The sequence below is a fragment of the Sorex araneus genome, chromosome 5, assembly GCF_027595985.1.
Source record: "Sorex araneus isolate mSorAra2 chromosome 5, mSorAra2.pri, whole genome shotgun sequence".
Taxonomy (NCBI): Eukaryota; Metazoa; Chordata; class Mammalia; order Eulipotyphla; family Soricidae; genus Sorex; species Sorex araneus.
The window spans coordinates 187,192,675-187,198,680 of NC_073306.1; the positions used below are offsets into that span (position 1 = coordinate 187,192,675).

The 6,006-nt window shown below is 36.5% G+C and overlaps 1 non-coding gene and 1 pseudogene across 1 annotated transcript; both read right to left on the reverse strand.

Moving 5' to 3' along the window:
• Positions 1–286: 286 nt before the first annotated feature.
• Positions 287–2,574, reverse strand: LOC129405041 (merlin-like; annotated as a pseudogene).
• A 1,570-nt stretch (positions 2,575–4,144) lies between these two features.
• LOC129405215 (U6 spliceosomal RNA) lies at positions 4,145–4,251 on the reverse strand. Its single transcript, XR_008630398.1, has one exon. It is a non-coding gene; the product is annotated as a U6 spliceosomal RNA (small nuclear RNA).
• Between the last annotated feature and the right edge of the window lie 1,755 nt (positions 4,252–6,006).

The window sequence follows — 6,006 nt, forward strand, 5'->3', positions numbered from 1 at the left end:
CCTCACATCTGTACCTTTCTATCATGTCCAGATATGTTCTGCTCATGACGTTGCCATTAGGAACTGTTAACATATCACGATGGTCAGTTATCGGAGGATCATTTCTGGAGCTTCTAGTTTTTATTTTAATTTTTGCCAGGATAAGTATGCATACCATATATGTCTTCAAATTTTCTATATTTCACTCATTGGAAGCAACAAACACAGTTTTTAGGTTATCAATCATACATTTTTCCCAAGAATTATGGTTAAATGTAAAAATAGAACTGGAGATATAGTACAGGCATTAAGGTTTGGCTGATCTGAGCTCAATTCTCAACGCCACACATGGTTCCCTACGTACTGTACTAGGACATTCCCTGAGTACAGAGCCAGAAGTAAACCTGAGCAGACTCATGTATGAGCTCAAACAAACAAAACACATTGTGAAAACAGCAATAAAAACAAAGATTCAATTTCTTACTAAATTTGAGTTAGCTCTTAAGATAGTACTAATTTATTTTGGCTAAAAACATAACATTAAAGTACATAATGTAACATACTTGAATATATATATATATAGTGCTCATATAAATATTTTTTCAGAAAAAAAGGACCATAATTAAACAATTGCCCCAAGTGGTAGAAAATATATCATTATTATATTAAAATTAAAATTTTGTATTTATGTATAAATGTGGATATTATTTTAATCATATAAAATTGATAGCTTTCTACTTAAATGTATTGTTAGGTTTTTTTTACAGTATTTATAAATAAAGTTCTTAGGACACAATTATAGACATTTAATACTCAAGATATTCAGAAAAAGAGATGTGGCATTTTGATTTGTCTGACCATTTAACTCCTTTAGATTAAAGTATTTAATCTAGTTACATTTAAGGTTATGTTACATTTATGAGAGCTATGCATTATGATTTTGTATTTAGTTTTCTCCCATGTTTTCTATTAATTTTTATTGTTAGTTACTTATTAATTTTATTATATTTCACCATGCAACTTTTGTGGAATTTTAAAAATTTAGGCAGACCATTGAAAAGCATTTTGTGGGGATACAGGACTTCTAGCATTCTGAGTGTGAAGAATTTTATTTCTTACTGATATTCAAAATATAGTCTTAGAGTATATAGTCTTCTTTTTTGTCTTTTTATTTTTTATGACTTTGAATGTCGTCCCTGGCCTTTAGTGGTCCTGCTGGGAAATAACACATGATTAGAGTCTGCTTGAGGTATCTTCATAAGTCACTTTTTTGTTTTCCCCAGATGCTTTCAATATGATTTCTTTGTATTGAGACCTCAGTAGTTTCATCGCTATACTTCTTGGTATAGATCTTTTTGTATTAATTTAGGTGTTTATTGGCTTATGAACTACAATCATTTCATTTTCGAGGCTTATGACACTTTTGCTATTATTTCTTCTAATAAACTCTGTTCCCTTATTTGTCTTCATCATCAAAGATATTCATTATCTCTATGCTACCTTTCCTAATGGATTAAGGTAGTTCTTATCCTACATTTAATCTATTTGGTTTCCATAACTTTCTCTAGCTTTGTCTACCTCATCTAGTTTGGAGAAATAAAGGACTTCCTAAACCCTGTTTTTCATTTTTCACTAAATTCTGAATTTGTACTTCTTGTTCATTGACTTTTTTTTCACACTCAGCTTTCTGAGTACTATTATAACTTTATTTAGTTTTTCTGAGTTATCTTGTAACATTTTCACTTTTCTCTCTACACTATTTTCCCTACCTCTTTGAGTTGTTTTATAACAATTTTGTTCTTTTTCAGAGGGAGATACTATAATCCTCCTTATCCTTGTTACTGTAGCCAGATATATTCTCTCCTGTGATTACACACTATTGTTTTCTAAATAGGTACCACCTAAAGTGATGCTGGGAGAGGGGAAGTCAGAGACCACTTCTAGTGTACTTGACTTCCCAGTGCAGTTCTAATGGTCAAGTTCTAATGGCTGTGTGACTCTCAACCCTGGAAGTTCTTGCAAGCTACCTGAGCCACATCTAGTTCTGCAAGGAGACCACCAGGTAACTCTTCGTCAAGGAACCACATAATTCTAGGAATCTTCTGATGGCTTCACAAACCTATTATGCCCTATTGCACATACTATCTCACAGACAAGCCATTGATTCTTAAGTTGCTGTGTGTTCTGTTTGTGGACAGAGGGGTCATAGTCACCATACTTGGCCTGGACCTCGTAAGAAGCCAAGAACATGGAAGCCCCAGGAGGGCAGTAGATCTTTTCATCTAAAATCTGCTTCTTCACCTGCAAGAAGAATAAATGTATTATCTCTTGAATCAGCTCTTCCTCAGCATTCTCAGGATAAACATTAGCGAGGGAGTGGAAAGGTGACTGACTCTTCTTTTGAAACATCATGCTCCAGCACCTTCTTGTCCATCTTGAGCCAGGCCACAGTGTCCTTGATTGTGTACTCCAGTCCAAAGAACCAGGTTTGAACTTCATCTTAGTGCCCATGGTGATGATCTTCCTGGTGAATGTCTTGGGCCGCTTCCTCCTCAGCAAGATGAAGCTCATGTAGGAAGCGATGGCCCCAACCATGGAGCGCGACTCAGACTCTGACCCAGGCTGTTTTCACTTGGGGTGTTCCAGGGGGGTGTGGGTGAGAACCTTCCCCGTCCCAAGGGACCCAGCCTTGGCTGCTAACCTCCACTACACAACCACCATCACATTCCAGGCTGCTTTCTGAATGCTCCAGCAGAGCCTCAGGCATGAACGAAGTCCCACGGAACCCAGATCATGCAGAACTTTTTGACATTAGACACATTATAAGACACATTATATACCTCTTGAAGAGCCCGACAAGGTACCAATAGTATCCTGCCCGCACAGGCAGAGCCTGGCAAGCTACCTGTGCTGTATTCAATATGCCAAAAACAGTAACGATAGGTCTCATTCCCCTGGCCCTGAAAGAGCCTCCAATCGTTGGGAAAGATGGGTAAGGAGAGGCTGCTAAAATCTCAGGGCTGGGAGAAATAGAGACCTAACTGGTGTCCGCTCAAGTAAATCGATGAACACCCGGTTGACAGTGATATGTTGTGTCTGTATTTATTTATTCATTCATTGCATTTTGCTACAGTATCCCCATTCTCCCTCACCCACCTTTTTTCCCTCTTTTTACTCTCTGGGTCAGCAACTTAGTTGACCCAGTTCAGCTGAACTGAACTACTTCTATTTTTACAGCAGGTGGCATTGTGGTTTTACTTTATTCTGTGCACTCCCCTATGTTAGTTTCTCTAAGTACCAAAATCTACATTTGCAGTGGGGTGGGGAAGGGACATGGAGGGGTGATACTATGGTCTCCAACACAATGGTAGAGTTTTCTATTTTGTGTTTGTAGCATTACTGTTATCCTTCTTCTCTGTGTTTCCAGGTTGAGGTTTTGCAGAATTCTGTGGCTAGTTGACTTCAAAAAGTGATACCCCGTGGGGCTGGGGCGATAGCATAGTGGGTAGGGCATTTGCCTTACACGCAACCGACCCGGGTTCGATTCCCAGTATCCCATATGGTCCCCTGAGCACTGCTAGGAGTAATTCCTGAGTACAGAGCCAGGAATAACCCCTGCGTATCACCAGGTGTGACCCAAAAACAAAAAAAAAAAAAAAAAAAAAGAAGAAGAAGTGATACCCTTTCCAAAGCTCAGGGAAAGACAATGTACTTCAGATTGCTTTTCATCATGTCTTCTTTTCCTGGATCCTCGCCATTTGTGAACCCAGCGCTTCATCATCTGTTCTTCTGGATGATTGATGTTCTGCATTCCCTTCCACACACTCCCTGATTGGACTGGCCGACTACAGCCCTTGACTCTCCCTGCACTGTGCAGAATGTGATGCTTTTAAGGCAAAGAAATGGGAGAATACTCAATATAATCTTGGACATAGGAGTAAAACCACAGCTTTCCAAGACAAATGGCGGCAAAGTTGACTGCTGCTATGCTTCCATAAATGTTTCCATTTCTATTTAATTTTTATAATATTTCTATACTAAAGTGAAATCTTATAGATGGTATTTAATGACTTTTTAACTTAATTTTGAAGTTCTAACTCAATTTACTTTTTTATTTTTTTTTTAATTTTTTATTGAGTCACCATGTGGAAAGTTACAAAGTTTCAAAAATATGGAACACTTCACGAATTTGCGTGTCATCCTTGTGCAGGGGCCATGCTAATCTTTTCTGTATCGTTCCAATTTTAGTATATGTGCTGCCGAAGCGAGCACTCAATTTACTTTTTTAAATTAAGCTTTGAATATTTGTATGCTCCCATTTCATTAGTTTCTTGAAATGTCTATGGCTCACATGGTGAAGGAACACAAATTTTCCTTCCATCCATATTTGCAAATATTCATATCTCAAGAGTTGATGTTGAACTCACTTTCCACTAGAGTTTCTATTTTGTGGTGTGTCTACTACATACCAAGATACTATGGGCTTCTTAGTTCTCTAATCCTCAAGAGGGTTATTCATGCATTGCTGAATATTTCATTGAAACCTATATTATATGTAACACACATTTTCTATATATGAGAATATGAAGGTGCATATTTAAATAAGTTATTCAGAATTGCTAACTAGCAAAAATGTATACAAAGAAATAGAAAAGTTGTATATCTTATATTAATCTGATGGTCCTCATATTTATTATAAGATCAATTAAACTACTGAAACTAGTGAGTAAAGTGATCTCAATTTTTACTCTCAAATATATTATTATATATAATATGATATATGTTATATCATATTATATATATTAAATATATTATTAACCACATTGTCTTGTGTATTTTTTAGTTTGATTTTGGAACACATCTAGTGGTAATTGAGGATTACTCCTGGGTCTGTGCTCAAAAATTACTCTTCTAGAGCCTAAACTCAGATCTCCTGCATGCAAAGCATGAACTCAGCCTGTTGAGATAAGTCTTTTAACTCCTTTCACATTTTATTAATCTCTGAACTTAAATGATCTTTTTTTTTTTCTTGTTGCTTTAACTGTACCACTCAGTTGCTATAGCTGATTCTTTCTGTGTCCTAGTTCAAACTGATTGTGTCATTTTACATTTAGGACTTCCAAATTCAGTCACAAAGACACAAAGACATCTTTCTATAAGTCTTTTTGTATACTACTCTATTATCTTAACTTGTTTACTGGGATAGAAAATACATACTTGTCTATAAATTTTCACAGAGAAAACCATTTGAAACATCTTAACTAAATGGCCTTCTGTACATAGAGATTTTCTCAGCCCCTTTGAAGAATCTTTCTGATCATCAACATGTTCTAAGATCTGTCATTCATGCCAACATTTAGAAATAATTTTACCAAATATAGTCCGTGTTATATAGAATTTCGAAATAATTTTATATACTAGAAACCATGAACTGGAGAGATAGCACAGCGGGTAGGGCATTTGCCTTGCACATGGTCGACACCTGGTTTGAACCTCTGTCCTTCTGGGAGAGCCCGGCAAGCTACTGGTGCGCACTGGAGCAAACCGATTAACAATGGGATGAGAGTGCTACAGTGTTACTAGAAACCAATACTATATATTTAAATTTTGCTTTAAAAATTTTATTTAAATATTTTTCAATGCCATTGATTGAACCTAGGCCTTCCCTCAACTGAGGAAAACATTTTACTACTGAGTTTATTTATGCACATTACTGGCCCCACTTTTGGTATCCTTCCTTTGAGACAAAACCCAAAGTTGCTGAGGTACCATGCAGTGCTGGGGATGGAGTTCAGGGGTCCAGCATGCAAAGTATGCGCTCCAGTCCTTTGAGCCATCTGCCTAGTCTGACCCTTGGTTTTAATTACATGTTTAATTCATACATTGTTTACATGCTTAATCCTGTGCTTAAAGGAAAATTTGGTTCAACTAAAATGAAAAAAATCCTATATTTTGTGCATTATTCCAAGTTATATATGATGTTTAAATTTTGGGCCATATCTATTTAGACTGCTGAGTTATTAAAAC